This window comes from Colobus angolensis, unplaced genomic scaffold (genome assembly GCF_000951035.1).
Source record: "Colobus angolensis palliatus isolate OR3802 unplaced genomic scaffold, Cang.pa_1.0 Scaffold383, whole genome shotgun sequence".
In the NCBI taxonomy this organism is placed as follows: domain Eukaryota; kingdom Metazoa; phylum Chordata; class Mammalia; order Primates; family Cercopithecidae; genus Colobus; species Colobus angolensis.
The window spans coordinates 841266-864516 of record NW_012117188.1 but is presented as its reverse complement, the minus strand read 5'-3'; the positions used below and the strand labels follow the sequence as shown (position 1 = coordinate 864516).

The window sequence follows — 23251 nt, the reverse complement described above, 5'->3', positions numbered from 1 at the left end:
TAGTGGGGGATGTCTCCCAGTTAGGCTACTCAGGGGTCAGGGACCCACTTGAGCAGGCAGTCTGTCCCTTCTCAGATCTCAACTTCCGTGTTGGGAGATCCACTGCTCTCTTCAAAGTTGTCAGACAGAGTCGCACGCGCCTGCACAAGTCTCTGCTGCTTCCCCTGTGGAATTTAAACTCTTTACCAAATGTATTTTCATGGTGACTCCACTGTGTTGACATGTTACAGGTGGGGCCCCTTTGACACAGTAAACACAAGACAGGCAACAGGTGAGCAATTTTATAAAAAACCTATGTTCAACATCCTCTTTGAGTTGAAGGCCAGTGTGGCTGACGTGTAATGAATAAGAGAGAAGAGCAGAACTTGAGGCTGGCTAAGAAGTGGCGTATTGGTTTGAAGTGCTTAGGTTTTTTTTTTTTTTTCTTAATATGATGGAGAATCATATGAGGGATTTAGGCAGAAGGCAGACATTATTGGATGTGCTTTTTGAAAACATTATTCTGGCTGCCATACTTGCCTCAGGCAAGAAACCATCTCCTCTTCTACTTCTATTTTGTCTTTACTGTTTACAGTTGTCTGTTTTGTTGTTGTTTTTTGGTGTGTGTGTGTATACCTTTTTTGATTAAATGTGAGCTTAATGAAGATGGGGAATTACCTTGTGTATCTTTATAACCCCTATAAGAAGGTATAAAGATGCTTTGTTGCAAGGAGCCTTGTAAATAATAGGTAGCCAACAATCATTTTGTGAATGAATGCCTGAATAGACAGATGATTGAAACGACAGGACAAAGCCAAATGTGCCTTTGATATAATCTGTGCAAGTGCATGGGGCTGCCATAATGAATTAGCACATAGATGGGACCAAAGAAAGCAACCAGTTCAAATTTTTAAAATAGGATGAATGGCGGAAACCCAGGTATGAACACTTTTTCTCCGAGAATGGCAGTTTACACAGAATGTAAGTAGATCCCTCTGCACTGCATTAGGCCAGAGCAGTTTTGTCACAGGGCATTTTGATTTATCCAAAAGAAAAGCATTTGTCAAACTTAGTCACTGCGATGTTTGGGAGTCATCACAAGGACATGAGCCAAATTGTGACAGTGGTATTTCTTAAATGCATGTCATATGAAAAGGAGATTCTTTTACCTGCACAGTATGCATGTTGTACTATTAACTATGGCCAAGCGTTGTTATTAGCTAATTCCATATTGCTTTTCTGCATTTAGGCCAGAATTATGAGAGCAAGACGGAAGAATAATGACATTTTGTATTCTCATATAACCACAATTTTTAAGTGTCCCAAAATATTTCACAGATGTTATTCAAATTTGTGTGGAATGTGTAGCACTGAGAAATTAAAGCCCAAGGAATCCTGATACTAAGCTAATTTTTTGTTAATCAGGGCAAGTGTGCAAAGGACGTTTTCTACCCTTCTGCTTATACATGTAATGCATTGGACAAAAATTTATCGCCCAAGGTTCCAGTGGGGTATTGAAGGCTGGTCAAGCCAGTAGAAAAATGGGGAGAAATAAAGGGGGTGGGGCAAAGACTCAACTACATTTTCCAGTAAGCTGTGTATCTGTCAGGAGGGTTAGCTGTCTGTGGTTGGGCTTTTGGAAGGCCATGGAACAAAAGATATTTAGCCAGCAAGTGGGGAAAGAATTGGGGTGGGAAGATGTCAGGGTGGTAGGAAGCCAAGAGAGGCCTGAGTGCAGAAAAGATGGGTTGAATGGGATGTTTATTGGATGCCTGCTTAAGGCGTTTAACACAAAACTGCTTTCCCATTTTCCCCCAAATATTCAGTAAAATATACATTGTTGAGTGATGCCTTCAAAGAGAATTGGTTCCTAGAGATAACTGTGAAGCTGAATGCAGCTTCAAGCAGAGGTGTGTGAAGAACAGATGCTCTCCTGAAGCTGACATATGTTTATGTTTACACACCCAAGTCCAAAAACATGTGCTATGTTTTTTCTAATCTGGGAAAATTCTTGCCAAAACTTCTTGCAATCATTCAGAAGAATAAAGAGAAGCTCCTCATGTCACCCCCGAGAGCTTTATCTAAAGAAAAAACATATATGTTATAAGACATGTAGAATCCAAAATGGTGATCAATTCTTTGTTGGTATTTTCTTAAAATAATTATTTTTAATGAGAACTTATTTAGAGGTCCCTGTTTATTAAATCAGTCTGTACAGTATCCACTTTTGTAAATTGTTTTTGGAAACATTACTATACTAAAAAATAATACCAATTTGACTTACACTCTTTGGTGAGTGACTGCCTTTTCCCATCTCATCCTTTGATAACCAACACCATTGACAACTTCTTCCATAGGTTATCCTAAAGGGACGTATGCTTGGAAGAGTAAGAGAAAAATAAAGAGATGGAAGAGTAAAGGAGCATAGGAAACTGTTTTGTATCAATTCCCATGGGAATTGGGGTGCTTTATTTTATCCACTCCCCCTGAAGTTTTCTGGTATCTGTCATCCACCCTCACCCAATGAGTCTGCTTTTTCTTGTTTATTTTTAAAATAAAATTTAAATTAAACATTCAATGAACATCACATACCATAAATCTAAATTTCCTTAAAATTTTCACAAAAATGTGCTCATGTATCCACCACTAAGACCAAGAAATAAAGTATTAGCAGCACCCCAGAAGTCCACTATGACTTTCATAGTCCTTATAAATTTCCTTCCTTGAAGGGAGTTGACTTCATTTCCAATTTCATATATTACTTTAAAAAATACTTGATATATGAATAGAGTCATACAATATATTAGTCTGCTTGGGTTGCCATAACAGAATACCACAGACTGAGGGGCTTACACAACAGAAATTTATTTTCACACAGTTCTAGAGGCTGGAGATCCAAGCGCTGGCAGGGCTGGTTTCTGGTGAGTGCTCTCTTCCTACCTTGCAGATGACTATTGTTATGGTCTGAATGTTTGTGTCCTGAAAACTCATATGTTAAAATAGAATTTCCAGTGTGATGATATTTTGAGATGTACCTTTGGAGGATGATTAGGTTATGAAGGTGGAGTTCTCACAAATGAAATTAGTGCTCTTATGAAAGGAAAAGGCCAGAGTGCTGACTCACTCTCTGCTATGTGAGGATACAAGGAAAAGTTGGCAGTATGCAGTCCAGAGGACGACCCTCACTAGAACCTGACCATGCTGGCATCCTGATCTCAGGATTTTGGCATCCAGAATTGTAAGAAATAAATGTTTGTTGTTTAAATCTTCAAATGTGTGGTATTTTATTATAGCAGCCTGAATGAAGACAGTCAACTTCTCAATGTGTCCTCACATGACGTTTACTCTGTGCATGTGCACTCCTGTTATCTTTTCCTTTTCTTACAGGGACACTAGTCTCATTAGATTATGACCATGTAATAACCAAAGTTTTCTTAAACAGAATATAGAAAGCATTAACTATAAAAGGAAAAGATTGGTAAATTGAATTGCATAAAAGTAAGAACTCATACTCAGACACCATTAAAAGAGTGAAAAGACAGTGGGAGAAGATATTTTCTATATACATTGTATTAAGTAGGGTTCAACATCTTTTCTGTCCTTTGTTTGCATTTGAATATCCAATTGACCCAGTGATATTTCTTTTGATTTTAAGTGATTTTACTACGATAGGCCTAGGTAGGTTTTGTTTATATTTATCTTGTTTATTTGCAGAATTTCTTGAATCTGTGACTTGATGTCTTTCATTAATTTCAGAAAATGTTTGGCCATCATCACCTAATATTGCTTCTACTCATCCTCTCTCTTCTTTTACTAGAACTAAAATCATGTATTTTAGACCTCTCTGTGTCTTACATGTCTCTTAATAGCTTTCTATATTTGTATCATTTTTGCTTTCTATACTTAAGTCGGGATATAACAAACTGGGATTATATCTTAGTTTGAAAATACTCTCTTCTGCCATGCCTGATCTTCTGTTATAAATTGTCTATTGGGTTATTCTATTTTTTTAGTACTGGTATTTCTATTTAAGTCTTTTTTTAAAAAATAGGTTCTAGTTCTCTACTGAAATTATTCATTGTAGTAATTTTTTCATTGCATATTTTTTCTTTTTTCTCTTGGTTTTAGATAATTTGTCCTTGTCTTGTTGTGTGCCTGGCAATTGAGTGTATGCTTAACATTGAGTAAGAAAATTGAAGAGATAATTAGAGGTTCTGGATTATATTATTTTTCTTCTCAGATATTTTCTCTCTCTCTCTCTCTCTCTTTCTCTTTCTTTCTTTCTTTGAGGACGGGGTTTCACTGTATTAGCCAGGATGGTCTTGATCTCCTGAACTCGTGATCTGCCCACGTCGGTCTCCCAAAGTGCTGGGATTAGAGGTGTGAGCCTCCGCGCCCAGCCAGAAAAATTAAAAAAACACTTGTTTTGCTCCTTGAAGAAAGTCAGATGAGGGCAGATCACTTCATCTGTTTTTAACTGAGCCAACAGGGAGGTGGTCAATTTCCTTTATTACTTGGATTTTGTTCTTTAGGATTCCCAACTGAAAACCTGAAATAATTTATTAGGGTTTTTCCTCCTTAGAAGACTTCCATTTTTTTTTTTCCTTTTCTATCCCTCAAGACTGCCAAACTCTCACCAGCTTCCCAGATTGTTAGTTTCATGTATGAATTGTCAAATGCAGTAGTCCCCCCTTATCTGTGGTTTTGCCCTTTGCAGTTTCAGTTATCCATGGTCAACCATGATCTGAAAATATTACATACAATAGGATATTTTGGGAGAGAGAGAGGGAGAGAGAGAGAGAAAGAGAGACATTCACGTAACTTTTATTACAGTATATGGTTATAAGTGTTCTATTTTATTATTAGTTACTGTGATGCCAAACCAGGCTCATTCTGCCAGCACATAGCAAGCCAATCCCTGTAATGACAGATTTTGCAAAAGAGAGAGAGTTTATTGGTGAGGCTGCCAAGCAAGGAGATTGGAGAAGAGCTCTCAAATCCACCTCCCTGAAAATAGGACTTGAGGACACTTAGGGGACAAAAAATGGGGCAGGGGGAACGGTAAGAAAATCAGAGTTGTGCAAGTGTAATCAAGCTATGTGGTTCTTCACATGTAGCTTGATTACACTTGCAGAACCCTGATGCTTGTTCAAAAAATGGTAGCATTATCATAATATTAGAGTGGGCTTCTGGACCTTCTGATGTCCAAAGGTCACTCCTCAGGCACCTCAACAAACCATTTGGCAGGTCAGTGGTTTCAACTAATTTGAACTGAATAGAAGCAGCCCTCAAAATCCTGAAAGCTTTAAGCAACTGCTACCGTACATATATGTCAGAGATGTTATCTCAAAGAAGCTAGTGGGAATTTAGTTATATATTGTTTGGCTATGTGACCTTTGGCTGTAAGTTTTAAGATCAACTAGAAGTAAGCAATTAAAAACAGGCAAGTTGGGTTAAGTTGGACAGGCTTAATCAGGCTAGTACTTTGGTTTCAATTGTTAATCTCTCACTGTGCCTAATTTATAAATTAAATTTTATCATAGGTAAATATGTATAGGAAAAAATCATAGTATGTTTAGAGTTCAGTACTACCTGTGGTTTCAGGCATCCACTGAGAGCGTATCTCCATTGAATAGGGGGAAAATACTCTACCTGGAAAAGAAGAGCAGAGCTCTTCTTCTCTTCTGTGTTGCACTTGTTTCTCTGAACATCTTTCTGGAATCATGGCCTTTCAAGTCTTTAATGCCTTCAAGCAAATTTCCTTAAAAACATTTTATTTAGATTTATAGTTGTTCTCATTGGGAGACTTGATATAAAATGAGATAACTCACTAATAGCCAGAAGTGGAAGCCTTTTTCCTGTCCTTTTAGTTAGTACCCTTCAGCTCTGTGTAAGACTTTCCTTTTCCTCCCTCCTCCCAGTTATCTCTTTTATCATATCCTCAGGATATATACACCTAGTTCAGAGGAACCACCTTTGCCTTCTACTTTGCTTTGAACTACTTAGGAATCTGCATATGTATTTCAACTCAGACAGTGCTGTCCCTCAAGCCTCACCCCTGCCTGGGCCTGAGAAAAGGATCCTTACAACTAGTGATCACTTTTTATAGGTGAAAGCATTTTGGCAGTGTCCTATGACTGATGTAGTAAAACAGTTATTAAAGGCAACTGATCCTGTCCAGGCACTAATAACTCCTAGAAACATAGAAACAAAAAATAATTTAAAATACTGGTTTTATGGTTTTCTTCAAGAGTTTAGAAATTCATCTCCACTTATGTGACCTATATTAAGGCTATTTAGTGAATTTCATTTTTTCTTCCTCAGCTCCATTATGAATTGTAATAGGCTTTCTCCAATGGTCTTCTATGAAGAGTCACTGGGGAATTATAAGATATGGGAATACATGAAAGATGGAATCATTTTTTTTTAGTTCAGAGTTAGAAAAATAAACTTATTATGAAAATACAGGAATTGATGTTCATAGGGTAAATCAACTTTTCCTCTTGCCATGTACTAGAAGGCCAGAGAGTGATAAATCACTTTCTGCTGAAGAAGGTGAGTGTCTGATGATACATTAGAATATGGTTAAGTGTTGAAAAAAATTAAGAAACTTTCCAGGACAAGGTCATTGCAATAACTGGTGATAAAAATACACTCAAACTTCACTAGGCATTTATTTCAATGATTCAAGAGTATCTCATGGAAAACACATGGTAGCTAGATACGTACAAATGAAAAAGACACAGCCACTGGTAGATATGTCACCTGAAGCAGAGGGCAGTAGAAAAATGGTGTGGTTTCTCCCCTTATCCAAACTTCCAATCTCCTGCCACAGCCTCTGAGTGGCCAAACTTAACTGGAAGGTAAGAGAGTCTGGGGAACAGAGTATATAATAGTCATAGTATATAATAATACTGGAACAAGGAGAGTGCAGAGAACAGATTTGAGGATAAAGATGCAATGACATATATTTCCATTAAAAGAAAAAAAACTATGAATTTATTGTAAGATAAATAAGTGGCGATAGTTTGGAAAATGCTATTTGAAAATAGTATTTAAGTGACAAAGTCTGAAGAAAGGTCTTGTGACCTTTAAAAATTTCTTCAGACTGTAAAAATAGATAAACTAGGAATAGATACCTACAGTAATGGTTTTTCTCCATAATCACATGTGTGTTGACATATGTTTATATTATTAAGGCTTACAGTATGGACTTCTATAAACTTTTTATATAATTGCCCTACTTAATCAGGTATTTCATAATCTTTCAAAGAACATTTTCCATTGCTTAGCACATCATGTTCAACTCATTTTTTGTGAATGAATTTTACAGTCTTTTTTCTCTTAAGACAGCAAATCTTCCTGGTTTGTATTTACTGTGGGGAGAAAGTGTCCTGTGGCAGAAACATATTAAATAAGAATAAAATTTAGTTGGTTTTCAGCTACTGCTTAATGGCTCTCAGCTACTTTTTTTAACTGTGAAGTGCTCTGACACATCAAAAAAATTCTAATCAGACAAAGTTTCCTCTTTTGTAGGATGCAGTGGAAAATAATCCCAGAAATTGTTATTCCAGTTTTTATTCTACTCAGAGTATAATTGGATAATCAAAAGTCCATCATGTCTCCCTTTAGTCTTAGGATACCAAGATATTGTAATATTGTATCCTTATATTTTATCAAGATATATTATCACAAATAAACATGATCCCATATTCTGCTTTAAAACCAGTGTCAGCATATCAATAATCAAACAACCCAACTCTTATAGCAGTATAGAAAGGAAAGGAAAAATCTTTGAAATTAAAACTAGGAGAGGTTCCTCATGAGATCTCTAAAGTTCTGCCCCACTTGAACATTCTCTATGATTTTATAATGTGTTTTTCATGTGGCCAATGATAACAAAGTGCAGGACTTACAGTGAGACTAAGCCACTTCTTCCTTCTTTTATCTGAGGCTGTCATTTGATTCCTGAAAAAAACTGCATTAAATAACTTTTCAAGCCAGGCACGGTGGCTCACGCCTGTAATCCCAACACTTTGGGAGGCTGAGGAGGGCGGATCATGAGGTCAGGAGTTCGAGACCAGCCTGGCCAACATAGTGAAACCCCATCTTTACTAAAAGTACAAAAAATTAGCTGGGCGTGGTGGTGGGCACCTGTAATCCCAGATACTCAGGAGGCTGAGGCAGGAGAATCGCTTGAACCTGGGAGGCAGATGTAGTGAGTCAAGATCGCACCATTGCACTCCAACTTGGGCAACAGAGTGAGACTCCATCTCAAAACAAAAAAATGAAAAAACAAAAAACAAACAAACAACTTTTTGAGCCAAGATAGTGTTTACTGCGTAGGATAGCCTTCTGGGACACTACTATTGACAAGGAGGTTTAAAATTAAAGGGGAGGCATTTAGTTTAGCTTTATTAAATCTACAGTAGTGGTGAAATATCTGGGATGAATCAAAGAGACCTCTATAACAGCACAATTCAATGCTGTTGGATATGTGCTCTCCAACATGGCAGACATCAGTCATAGGTTTCTATTGAGGGCTTGAAATATAGCTAGAGTGGGGAATTTAATTTTATAAACTTATAGTTTATTTAAATTTAAATAGCCCCATGAGAACAATGGCTGCCTGTATTAGTTTCCCATTGTTGCTATAACAAATCACTATGGAAGCAGTGGCTCAAAACAACACATATTTTTATCTTACAGTTCTGAGGTCAGAAGTCCAAAATAAGTCCTATAATGCTATAATCAAGGTGTTGGCAGAGCTGTGTTCTTTTTAGAGACTTCAGGGATAATTTGTTCAGCTTCTGGAGGCTGCCCACATTCCTTGGCTCATGGCCACATCACTGCAATGTCTGATTTCATTGTCCCAATTATTTTTCTCTGATTCTAATTCTCCTGCCTCTTTTTTTTTTTTTTCCTTTGTAAGGACGCTTTTGATTACAACAGGCCCTTCTGAATAATCCAGAATAATTTCCCCCTCATCTCAAGGTCCTTAATCACATCTGCAAAGTCCCTTTTGCCATGTAACCTAATGTAGTCACAGATTCTGAGGATTAAGATGTAGACACCTTTGTAGGGGAGGATGTCTACTCTACTCCTGTAGTAGACAATGTGACTCTAGAGAGAAGTCAGGAACTGGGGAGGTAGAAAAATATCTGGAAGACACAAAGGTACAGAGAGATATGTCAGAGACTCCTGGTTACAGGGATAGAAATTATGATGTTAGCACTGTGAGAGGGTTATGAGAACCAATAGGAATCGTGATGGAGGAGGAGTTTGTGATCTGAGAATCAGGCCCAGAGATGCACTTTAAAACAAAGTCAATAATATTTGCCTACTATCAAATTATCTGAAAATTCTGTGATGTTAGGTCAGACCAGATTCCTTACCAAAATTTCTGTACTCGATGACTTCCATCTAGTCAACTTTGCCAATTGGAGCAGGATATCATGGATTATTCATTAGCAGAATGATGAGTGACTCTAAAGAAGTGGATTGGAATTTTACAAAGATGCTTCTTAGGCTTCCAAAGAATTCCTGAACCCTTCAAAATAAGTGCTTATTGCAATGTTGTTTCTGTTGCTTCAAACATTTAAATGTTTCTGTATTGGACTTGCCTTTCAATCAGGCTTGCAAGAAATAACATCATTTTTATTATTTCATTCTAAAGTGTCATTTCTAACTAACTTATTATCATGTATTGTGATAAATCACCTTATTAATCATACTTGGCTTGTAATCATTTTGGTTATTTTCCTAAAAATAAATTCATCCTCAAAGAATGAATATTTTCTGATACTCAAGATAGTCTTATAAAAATGTGCCACATCCTTGTTAGGTGACTCAAAAGAGGAGTTTCATAATTATTTTGATCAATGAGAATATAATTTAAGATGCCTCTTGAATATCCTTGAGTATTTTGAATATTCTAAAGCCATTATTGAGAGAGAAATAATATGAGTTGAACCAAAATTTTTGGTGCATGGATTACAAATAATCAGTACTATTAGGATCAGATCTTGTATTCATTTCAATGGGACAATTTGATATAATAACCATGTACTGAGTACTCTATGTGCTGAAGATGTAAAAATGCACAAGATACAATTGCTGTCTGCCCTCTTGTTATCTCATGGTCCAGTAATGGACATAAACAACAAAGTTTTCACTCTGAAAGCTTATAGGACCTGAAGTGTTTCTTCCAGTTATAAATCTCTACTAAATGCCATACCACTATTAGTTTTCATTCTTTAGCATTTTACAATTTACAGTAGCTTCATGTGCCTCCTAAGATGTTATCACACTGTATATGAAGAATCCAAGACCTAGGAAAAGGAGGGGACTGCTGACCATCCCTTGGGCAGTAAAGGAGGAGAATTACTACCTGTATTCAATCTACTCATAACAAATATTGGGCCTCTATTCTGCAGTATTGCTACCCAAGTTAGAAAGGGATAAATGGCAGAGGTTAGGATTATGGGAGAGGTTAGGATTATTATTGGAGTCCAGAGGAAGAAGGGCAGACTTGACTGGGAGAAATCAGAGAGGATGTCATAGCTGAGCATAGAATAGTGATTAGGAACTGGGGCTGATAATAGGTAGAAATTTAGCTTGAACAAAGCCTCTAGGATGGTCCTCCCCGACTCTAGTCTCATTATCTCTACTTTTTTTTTTTTTTTTTTAGATAATTGTAACATCACCAGGAATAGAGATGGAAGCCGGACAGATTTGCAAATGTATTACTGGGGGAGACCGTGTTAACAGTCTTCTGAATGTCCAGAAATATGTTAGACTTAGTTAAATCAGAGAGACAAGTAGGAGAAACACTGGCAGTAGTAACAATGAAAGGGCCAGGGAGCTGATGAGATGAGAAAGGGGTGGTAAGTTTAATTTAATTTAGAGAAATTAATCCTAGTTGATTTTGAGTGGGTATCAGCAACCTTGTTCTGTAAGGTTCATATAATTAGTATTTTAGGCTTTGTGGGCCATATACCCTCTGTCGCATCTATTCATCTCTGCCACTGTTGTTTTAAAACAGCCATAGATAATATGTAAATGAATTAGTGGGGTTATATTGCAATAAAACTTTACTTACACAATTGGCAGTGGGATGAATATGGCCTATGGGCTGTGGGTGAACTCCGAAACAAGAAAATCTGAGACAGGTCTCAGTTAATTTAGAAATTTTATCTTGCCAAGGTTGAGGACGCACCCATGACAGCCTCAGGATGTCCTGACAACATGTGCCCTAACGGTCGTTGGGGCATAGCTTGGTTTTATACATTTTAGGGAGATATGAGCCATCAATCAATATGTAAGAAGTTTATTAGTTCCATCCAAAAAGGCAGAAACAGGTCAAAGCAAGGTCCCCCACACGGAGGGCTTCCAGGTCACAGGTAGGTAAGAGACAGATGGTTGCATTCTTTCGGTTTTTCATAAGTCTTTGCAAAGAAGGCAATCAGAATATGCATCTATCTCTGTGAGCAAAGGATGATTTGAATAGAATAGGAGGCAGATTTGCCCTGAGCAGTTCCCAGCTTGAAAGGACCCAAGGTATTTTTCTTTCACAACTCTAATGAATTGTATTAGTCTGTTTTCACACTGCTATAAATAAATACCCAAGACTGCATAATTTATAAAGGAAAGAGATTTAATTGACTCACCATTGGACATGGCTAGGGAGGCCTCAGGAAACTTAGAATCATGGTAGAACACTAAGAGGAAGCAGGCACCTTCTTCACAAGCTGGAGAAAGGAGTAAGTGCAAGCAGGGGAAATGCCAGACACTTATGAAACCATCAGATCTCGTGAGAACAGCATTGGGGAACTGCCCCCATGATCCGATCACCTCCCTTCCTTGGCATGTGGGGATTACACTTTAAGATGAGATTTGGGTAGGGACACAGAGCCCAACAATATCATGGATGCGGGGATGCGTGGCCCACATCCCTTCTTTAGTGCCAAGGCACCCATACCCCCACCTGTCAGGAGTGTTGCCTGCTTATTGCTTGCAGCTGAAGCCTTCCTGGGGCAGAAAGACCTAGCCTTTTCCTTCAAGTTGGGACATATGTGAAGAACCAAACCAGCCTCAGGACTCCATGTGGGAATGGCTGAGGCCTCTGTTGCAAAGACATGATAGTTCAACTTCTCCTCTAGCCTAGTCCTGCTTCCTTCTCTGTCTTCCCCAAGACACTCTACAACAAGCCACCAGTCTATTCCAGTGTCTATTTTCGTGGGATCTCAAACTATTGAGATATTGTAATATTCAATAGTACAACATTTTTCAAGTTGATAACTAGGGACATAACATTTCAAACCCTAAAACCAAATAAACACATTTTTAGTAATTTAATTTTTTATCAAAATTGCACCCTTAACTCTTTTGAACTTCAGAACATATATTGCTTGCTGTCTCTTGCTGTCTCTCTGCCCACAGGCCCAGCTAGTTCAGCCACTGACTTGGCCTCTCTGGCACCTCATTTAAGATCCTTGGTTTCATTTTAAACAAGCCAGGAAATGGGGCCCCAAAGCCAGACTGGAGACCTTTGAAAATCATGTTAACGCCATGGTAACTCAATTTCTGCTACTTCAGATGTATTTTATGTTCTGTTTCAAGCTGTCACTTTTTAATCTTCCTGATTTTCATTGTTTATTAAAAGATGAATGACGGTCCTATATCATTGATTCAATCAGCTGGACCAAATATGTGAGATGAAAGCAATGTATGTTGAAAAGGCTGCCAACCAAATACAACTTCCCAGGGTACAAAACAAGTGGATTAAGAAAGTCCACGTTTTGTCTTATGGTCATTTTACTGCAATAGTCAGTGATAAATGTGTTCTGAAATAGTGGCCATCTTTCAGATGAAGAGGCTGAAGCCCTGAGTGGTAGGAAATGAATTATTTATAGACGGAGTAACCACAAAATGTGCACAAATTAAAATGAAAAAAAAAAGACTTAAATATAACTTATTTCCAATCTGTTTTGTGCAATTATCTAAATCCAATTACACAGTAAATTGCCAATAATTAATTAAGAAACCTTGCTTGTTAACAATCAACTTCTCTTACAGGATGGCTTCTTGTGTTACAAATTTGTCTGACAAATTTCTATTTCCAAAATAATTTTTCTTTTTTTAGTACAAAGTAAAATGTGTTAGGTTCATTTGCATTTAGGGGAATACTTAATAATTCCTTCTTGTTTCGGAGTAAGCATCTGCGTACTGACTACCCATCAAACCTTACATTTCTACATGGCCATGAAATGCATTACTAAGCTTATTTTTGGAATTTTGGGGCTACTTAACAGTTGTAAATATTGGATGAAAACACTTATTTTTGTCAGTTTCAGTAGCAGTTTCTTAGGTGATACTATTTACTTGCCTTTTTGTTTACAACTAGATTTTCCCTTCCATTAGGTGTTTGCTTTGTTAAATATCAAATATGATGCTAGAACAGATTAAATGAATTGTGAGCTTAGAGATAGAGCTGGCTTCATGGTTGTGCAACCTCTGTATTTGCATTAGGGCTCTGTGCTTAGAAGGACTATTTGCTTTCTTAATGCTCTGCTGTCACTGTCTTAAGTTTTAAATAAGTTTTTTTAGACAAAAGCCTTGTATTTTTATTTTGTACTGGTCCACAAGTTAAGTAGCCAGTACTTAAAAAATAGTACATTCTTATCTTTTCTTCACAATTCTAATTCTAATTAAATTTATTGTTTTTATCTTTTTTGACTCTTCAGTGAAATGAAAATTGAAATGTTAGGCTTGAGACTTGGTCTCTAAAGCGTTTAAAAAAATTTCTCTGCATTAAATTCATTCAATGGCTTTTCTTTCTGGCTCAGTAGAAATAAAAATTAATTGGTCCATTGACGGAGTATTTGGATGTATTTTTTACAATCCTAGGTTTGAAGTTGTACAAAATAGACAAGTTCTGCAATGGCCAGTAAACTTTGTGTGTCTAGAATCCACATTTACCATATTTACAACTATTTCCCTAGGGCTTGGCATATAGCAAGAAGAATTTTCTTTTCTTTTCTTTCTTTCTTTCTTTCTTTTTTTTTTTTTTTTGAGGCGGAGTTTCACTCTTGTTGCCCAGGCTGGAGTGCAATGGTGTATGTAACCTCTGCTCACTGCAACCTCTACCTCCCGGGTTCAAGTGATTCTCCTGCCTCAGCCCCCCGAGTAGCTGGGATTACAGGCATCTGCCACCACGCCTGGCTAATTTTTGTAGTTTCAGTAGAGACAGGGCTTCACCATATTGGCCAGGCTGGTCTCGAACTCCTGACCTCTGGTGATCTGACTGCCTCAGCCTCCCAAAATGCTGGGATTACAGGTGTGAGCCACTGCACCCAGCCAGGTAAAATTACTTTTCAAACCAAATCTCTGGCTTCTACAGCTGTAATTTTGAGCATTCTCTTCTTTCTATTATTAAATGTAGAAAATCAAAGTATTATTAAACGTAGAAAATCAAGATGGTTACTTGGGGCCTGGATAAATGAGATTTTACTGAATACTGTGCCCATTGTTGGGATATTTACCAAAAATATCAGATTTACTAATTTTTGTATAGAATGTTTTAGGTAGAGGATATGGAAATAGAAAAATTAGGTTTCTAAAACATGGGCCATAGGGAAATAGAAAGAAATGTATAATACCTAGAGAAAACTAAGCCCCGATGCTACCTTATAATTTGAAATTCAAATGGAATTAGCTCAATCACACACGCTTTATGAGACTGAACTCCTTTCCTATTCTCTCCAGTGATTCCTTGGGACAACGGCTACATTTCTTGGAGTCATATACAGTGGACTCCAAATGCAGTGGACTCCAAGTGCAGTGGACTCCAAAAGGAGTGTGCAGTTCCTGCTTCTGTTAAATAAACCAAGTCTGAGAATTTTCTTGCTTTGTAATCAAATGCTATCTCTCTTTAATATCCTGGCTTACCCTATGGGGACTTACACAAATGCTGACAGATTTTAATGAAGATTTGAGACATAGGAGGAGGTGTGCTTTTCACAAATACAAACATCTTTGAATTCATGTGGGGTGTGCTTTTCACAAATACAAACATCTTTGAATTAATGTTGTTATGTTTCCATTTTTAAATGCCCTTCCGCCATCCTATAAGTGGGAATCCTGCACTGAGTCACATTTGTCCTTGGGTTCTGGGCACTTCCACATTACTTTGTTCCCTCCCTATAGAGCTCCATGCTGAGCTCCCCCCACCCTTTTCCCTTCATATTTATCCCAGTCTCTGCATTTGTCTGTTTCCAGATCATGACTCAGTTTTTGTGGTGTCTCAGGTAAGTTTTGTAAACAGCATTCTCTCCAGCATGATGTGAAAAAGGAGGGAAAAAGCTATGAAATACATACTCACAATTAGTGTATTTACTTTAAATAAAAATGGTATTATACACACGGTTTTTTGGCTTGCCTCCTTCAAACATTTCTTCAACATTCTTTCCTTATTCTTCACCTTTTGGGTTACATTTATTTTAATCGTGTAGAAAACAAAATTGCTGTGACCAAGAAAATTTTTATAAAAACTTTTACTCTCACCTTACAGAATAACAAAAGATGTTTTCAAACTACACAGATAGGTGTTAATAACAAACTCCTGATAGCCAATTAGTAAAAGTTTTGAGAGTTAAACAATTCAAGGTCTTTCAGTAATTTTCCCAAGAATGAGTTTGTCATTATTTTTTGATGCAGAGAGGTCTTCTGAAAAAAATTCATCTATTCATTTATTTATTAAAACTATATTGACTGCCTACTATTTTCCAGCCACTATTCTAGTTAAATAAAGTATGTCAGTGAACAAAACAAAGACTTCTGCACTTATGAAGCTCATGATATGAGACAGACAATAAAAACATAAACAAGTAAATTATATAATATATTTAAGTATATGCTATGAGAAAGAAAGAAAAGTAAATAGGGTAAGGGCTGCTATGTATTTAAGTTATTAATCCAGATAGTTTGTGATGAAAAAGTAACAGTTTATTCCTCAAAGAACTAATGATGTAACTGGAAAAATAAAGTGTAAATGCCTAAAAATAAAAATAAGCAAGTATCACATATCACATATAGGCTAGGTATCAATAAATGGTGTGCATAGTAAATGCTAGGAGAGCCCTAACAGAAAGATGCTGCACTTTGTGTTGACCTATATTTCAATACAAATACTTTTCCCCCTACAAATACATTGTTCTCAGATTTTCAAACACAAATGCTTGATCTCTGTTCCAGGTGTTTATGATGCATAGAAAACTACCTCAAAACAGTGCATAAATATTTATTTTGTTCATGAACCTGCAATTTGAGCTGGGCTTTGCAGAGAGAGTTATACTTGGTATAAACTGAGGCAGCCTGAAAACTAGAAACTGGAACCATCTGAAGGTTTTCTCACACATGTGTCTGGCAGTTGATTATTGACTGAGACTTTAATTGGGGCTGTTGACTACAACACTTGTATGTGGACTTTTCATGTGGTGTAGGCTTCCCTGGGACATGGTGGCTGGATTTCAAGGACGAGTGTTGAGATGGAGACAGCCAGAGAAAAGCCATATTGCTTTTTGTGATCCCACCTTGGGAGTTATGCAGTGCCACCTCTGTCTCATCCTGTTTGTCCAGGCAGCCACAAAGGCCAGCCCAGTTTCTGGATGGGGGAGAGACTAATCACTACCTCTTGCCCCAGGAAGTGGGGCAAGGGTCTAGAGAGCATGTGGGAAAGAAATAGCATTGTGTTCATTGTAAGAAAATACATCTGTCACAATCTTTGAGTTTCAATGTTCTCATTCTTATAACTGTAGTAAATTCTAATAATAATTATCACTACCTCAATGGGTGAGAATTATATGACATACAATATGAAAAATGTGAAAGTTAGTAGTCATCAAATGAAAACTAAAAGGTACTAAATAAACATGTGTTGATAATCTTTACATACCCAAAATGTTTTCAGGACTTATGAGTCTGGATACAAATGATGTTATAGAAGCACCTGTATCCAAATATTTCTGGCATTGATCCCTAATACATGTCTGCAACTTCCTGAAGAATTCCTAATCCTCCCCATTCCAAGGTACTTCTGGAATCCCCCAGAGATGCTGTGTTTATTTCTACAGTATTTATAATAAGCCATGCGATGCTGTGGCTACTCCATCCTTCTCAACTAGGTAGGGACAGTCGTTTTCTGCTAGAAGTTGCTTATACTCAGCAGGGTGAATCCCACATTTCATGAGAGGGATCCTTAGTAGCCTTCTAGATACTTGTTCTGGAGCCTACAGAAAATTGTTTTCAGAGTTTCATTCTTCTTCTAAGTAATAAAGATGGTGTTTCCCTTCACTATCATCAGTTGTCCCCTACCCCTTATAAGACACCTTATAAATGTTTAATTTTTTTCCTTATTTTGTTCAAATATAAGATTTCTTTAGATTTGATATTTGCCAATAAACAATATAAAATACTGGCAAACATTATATCGTACTTTGTATTATGTGCATGAACATGTGCATGCACACACACACACATCTCATAACCACCCTAGGAGGCAGGTACAACAATTATCTGCATGAAATTGAACTTGTAAGGTCATATGGTTAGTAAATGACAGAGTCAGGATTTGGATGCAGGCATTCTAGACCAACAGTCCCTGCTCTTTTCCTTTTCACTGGTCACCATGTGGATTTCTGTTGATTATGCTTGCTGTCCACCTGGGAACTTGTCTGATACCATCCTCTTATCTCCATTTGGAGGGATAATTGATGTACTTTGATATTAAACCAACTGATCACCTGGATTGTGTACCACTGTATTCTCAGAATGTTATGCTGTGCTTACCTAACTGGGTTTCCTTTTACCAATGTAGCTAGATCTCCTTTTCCAATATCTCTTATGGGTCAAAGTATGTGTTCTATGCTGGAAGGACTATCTAAATTATAGAAGCTATGCTGAATTAAGAATGGTGAAATTACCTAATATTTCACCAGGAAACCCATTAAATCAGCTACATTTATTATAACATGCTGCAGTAAGGGTGAAGAGTACCTTGACAGAGTCTTAGCAGCATTTCAGAAGGGGAAAGTCAGATGGCATCTGGGTTCAAATGGATTACAGTAGATCTTTTAAGTCAAGGAACCAATTAGGATTAGGAAAAATTAACAATAAAATAGCTTAGAATAGATAAACATAGGGTCTTGAGGCAAATCTTTGTAACTAAGGTGAACAGATTAGTGTCTCCTGTTATTGATCTGTGGGAATGTCCTAAAGTAAACAATAAAGGGATTTATTGGCTTACAGTCTTATCTTTCCCAGAAAAAAATATTTTCTGAAACAACTGTCATATTGGTAAAAGTGGTCTACAGTCTTCTGTTGAGGCAGAAGGTCTCAATTCTCAGAATCTCATTTCAAATTCCCTAGAGTCTGGTCATACCTGCCACTGGATTGTTCAGTATTGTTCAGATTTGGCTGAATCCTGAGGTGAGCTAAACTAAATTCTCAATCATCACCCCTGTTAAACACGAATCACTAATTTAAGACGTTTTACCCAAATCACTATTTCTTGATCATTCCCTTGGACCACTAATTGTTGAGAAAAATGTTTCTAATTTCAAGGAAGAAAATTAAGAAAGATCTGCATAACTAGGTCTTAAGATTTGTCTGATGAAAAATTAAACCCAATTCCTGGTTCTGTCCTGGGAAACTAAGTAGTCCTGTCTGCCCTAGGCTGAATACGTGAACCCCCAAGGTGATTCCGTCTTTTGTAATTCAAAGAAACCAGGTATTGGAGCTTATTTGGGAAGGATACATAGAAAAAAAAAATTGAGAGGTAGCTATACAGGAAGAAATTAGTGGCATATAAATTATGTGTTCTTTGAAAGTTGTCACCATTTGTAATTTTGTAAACTTGAAAGGCAACCTGTACTGTTACTTCCTTAAAATAGCTTTAAGAAAGGAAAAATTGGCAATATTTGAACAAATGTAATCTTCTCTGAGGAAGTACTTCCATCCCCACCTCTGCCCAGTGACATTTTCTGCTCTGTTGATGTTTGTGCAAAAGAGCGAGCCACAATAAATTAACACACTTCCAAGAGACTCTTGGGAAATACTAAAGTATTCATGTTGATAAGAGCATTTAAATAGAAACTGTTCTGAGAATCCAGATGGATACTTCATAAATTATACCTCATGAAATGAGAAAGTTGAATTCAGTTCTAATGGTTCTCATGTGGCCAAGTGTGACATTTTCAAATTCAGGAACAACCCATAAATGCAGTAATATTCATGCTTGAATGATGATTAGCGACTGCAAGAAGGGAAAGACAAGACCATATAAGTCTTAGGCTGAGGAACTTTTCAGATGAGCAGGTTCTCTGCCTGCTGCCAGAAATAGTGACTGTTACATCCAGAGAAGAGCAAGACTTTGTGCAACAAGCATGGCACAGAAAAATTGTCCACACTCTGAGACATACAGGAGAAATTATACCTTGTAACATGATTCCATCCTTGTATTCAGAACTATTTAATTAGAACATCCATGGTGTGACCCAGAAAGAGATCATTTAAAACACTCTCCTGGGTATTATAATAATCCACTGGTTTCCTACTGGATTTGGGATTCAATGTCCCAGAGCAGTGTTTCTCAAAGTTTGATTCAATAATCACTTGTGTCAACACTACCTGAAGACAAGGTAAAAAAAGATTTCTGGGGTCCATGTGAGGCTTATACGTTCAAAATCTCTGGCATGAGACCTATAAAAATCAATTTCTAACTAGCTCTGTCCCTGATGTTTGAGAATAACCTAGAAAATTAAGTTATGTTGCCAGTAAAGCAACAAAGAACCAAAGCTAAAGCAAAAACATTTACAGGACTGGCTATCCTATCAGGCATGTTAAAGATTCAGGCCCAGCAGAGCATGAAGACAGTAGAATGCCAGGTTCATATTAGTTAAGGATAAGAGAGACAGATTTGCTCCACAATCTGTCATGCAAGAATAAGGGGCACACAGTGAGCATGAGTGAGAGATATTCACAAGAAGACATATATCTCTCTGGGAGTTATAAGCAGAAGGAGGAATTTAAGAACTGCAAGTTTCACTCTTAGAGTCAAATTATAGTCACAGGATAATCAGATGCATTTTGAGAGATAACTTCCTTGTCATTGTCTTAATCAGTCATCTTTGGATTGGAAAGAAGGAATCATTCAGGCTAGTTCAAAAAAAGGAAAGTTTACTATAAGGACACTCAGAGTAAAAAGTAGATGAACTACAAAAATGCCAGGGTATGATACTGGAGATAAAAAGCCTTTTTTTTTTTAAAATTTTTTTTAGTAACACAAAGTAGTGTTCTACCTGTCTCGTATAGTCTAGTTTTTCTGCTTTCCAATAGCTATTTCTTTCTTTGGTTTCCATTCAGTTTTCCAAACTGGGAATCTAACTAGCTAAGTCAGTCATTTGTTTGAGTATTTGAGTGTTTGTGTTTTTCCAAGTTGGCCATCCTGTGGGTCAGATTGCCATCTCTGGTCTAATAAATTGTGTTGGGAGTGGGTGGGAACACGAATGGGAAGGAGGACAGCATGATTCAAAATATGGCTGCTTAGGAAGGAAGGTACTGGGATAGACAGATTTCTTTACACTATGGAGGATGGACAAGGGACAGGCACAGTAAACAAGTTTGCACCTTTCTATTTTTCATGTAACTGCTTACATCAGCATTAGTTTTCACCTCAGGACTTGATATTGCTTGACCTCTCATGTTGTAGCACATAGGAGAAACAGGAGGGCTGACCTGGGTAGGAATTAAGGAGCTAGAGCCCTGATATCTGGACAGGACACTGTCCAGTGACTGAGACTCAGTGAGGCAGTCAGATTCCATTTTTTTCAGTCTAGATGTCAATAAACTGGTATAGCTCAGGCTTAGATCTGCACAAGTAACCCTTGATAGCTTTTATTTAGTTCTATAGAATTCAGGGTAAATGTGTGCGATTTCAAACTGTTTCAGTACCTTCTGCCAATTCCAACACTCTGATGGCTTTAGGACCTCAAATCTTGCTTACTTTAAAATGACTTCTTTATAGATACATTTTAATAAAGTTATACAGTTTTTCCTTCATAAGTTTTGTAGCTGGTTAGAAAAAGTCTATGAGATACCAACAATTCTCATGTCTCAATATGACAAATTCTTATTTCTCCTCATATTCCACAGCACATCCCTTTGAGAAGGACCAGCTTAATTTAGACTTGCAAAAATGTGAAAATGTCCCAGACATAATATTCTTTATTTATGACAAAGAATTGTCCATTTCTTCCATCATGAGAAATTCTAATTCTACATCATCTGCATGTCTTTGAAAAAATCAGCTGCTATCTTTCTGGGGCCAAATTAGAAGAACAATAATTATTAACTTATCTCAAATATGTTTAAAGGGGCCTGAGATGGACTCCAGGAATGTTCTCCTTTCTCTCAGAAAGGAGAAAACATGTCCAAAGTGATGGAAGTGAAACACCTAGAAGTAAAAGCATTGTGTTATTAAGCCCAGGGATCAGAGTCTAGTCTCAGCTTTTACATTAACTCTGTCTTCTTGGACAAAGTCACCTAAAACTCCTGAAAAATTAAGGAGTAAAACTGCTCCCATAAACTATAGAGTATTAGAAATTATTATGTAATTATATATGCCTATATATACCTAAATACATAAATGTGCATGTAAAAAATACATGTGTTTATATACTTGTACAGGTATGTACAATCATACATATCTATGTTTACATCTGGAATTATATGTGTGTATATATATATATAATTCCATCAGAAAGCTCTGAGATTTTCTATACTGATTTCTTACAAGCGTAGGCTCCCTTTTGGAAGAAGCAGGATTAATTGGCAAGGATGTTGAATCTCAGTCAACAATGTTCATTAATCCATCCATCCATCCATCCGTCCATCCATCCATCCATTTATCCATTCAGTGTCGTCCAGACTCCAAAGTAGTAGATACTGACATGGTAAGATTTGATATCTGGGGGGAGGGGAAATAAGCAATCATACCAATTCTATTTTTGTTGTTCTTTGTTCCTTATTTTAAGACCTGGTTTTCATGTTATGGAAGAGATATTAGGCAGTGCACCTCTTAGGCAGCAGCATGTATCCTTATGTATCCCTGGAAATAGAGGGGCGCTCAGTAAGTATTTGAAAGCATGAATACATGGACTTCAGAGACCAAAATGCTAGTAGCTTCTCTAGGAATACATGATCCATGCCCTGTGAAGAGCTTCTGTCCAAGATTTATTGTAGAAGATGAAACCAAAGACTTGAAGAAAGGAATGTTTCCTTATTTCCTTTTTGTTCAAACTTCGCCATGTTTGAGCAATGGAGAACAACAGAGAGAAGAGAAAGGAGAGAAAAAGGAAGAGAAGGAAGAACTGGGAAAAATATTCTGGCATGCTGAGTGCATGCAGGTTAAAAGAAGAAAAACTTGAAGATTGCAGATGGTGCATCAGAGTGGCATTTCCAAGGACAATATTCTCCTAAGCCTTCTACTCCCTCACTTTAGAGCTAAGTCTCTTATTTTATTTTATTTATTTAAAGATAGGGTTTTGCTCTGTCACCCAAGCTGGAGTGTAGTGGCACAACGTAGTTTACTGTAATGTTGACCTCCTGGGCTCAAGCAATCCTCCCGCCTCAGCCTCCTCAGTAGCTGTGACTACAGGCACATATCACCACGCCTACTAAGTATAACATTTTTATTTTTGTAGACATGAAGTCTGACTATGCTGCCCAGGCTGTTTTCTGACTTCTGGTCTCAAGACATTCTTCTTTTTTACAAGTATAATGAAAATGCCATGATGGCATGGGTACTCATTCAGTTGAAATATAAATTTTGTAAAGACAATTTAGAAATAAAAGTAATTCTATCTAAATTTCTTCTTCCCATGACTACTAGTCAAACTTTTTTCCTAGGTTTAAATTATAGTAATGGATAGACCAATATTTTTAGTTGATTTTGTATTTGTGGGAACCCTGTAACCTCATCCTCAAGGGAGGCTGGGACTTCAAAGGGGAACTGGCAAAGAAAGAAGAATATGTTAGGATGAGCTGGCACAGGGAACTGGAGAGAAATTTAAGCCAGGCTACTTGTGATTGTCTTTGTAAAGGCATTTAACATTTAGGTCATTTTTATTGCAGCTAGTATCCAGTTACAGTCACGTGCCATGGGGAGCTTAAGAACTGAGCACTGCCATTCTATTTTATAATTGTTGCCTATATG

General features: G+C 37.2%; 1 pseudogene; it reads left to right on the top strand.

The window, feature by feature from the left end:
• LOC105520657 overlaps nt 1–23251 on the top strand; it is a 33472-nt pseudogene that overhangs the window by 3817 nt on the left and 6404 nt on the right.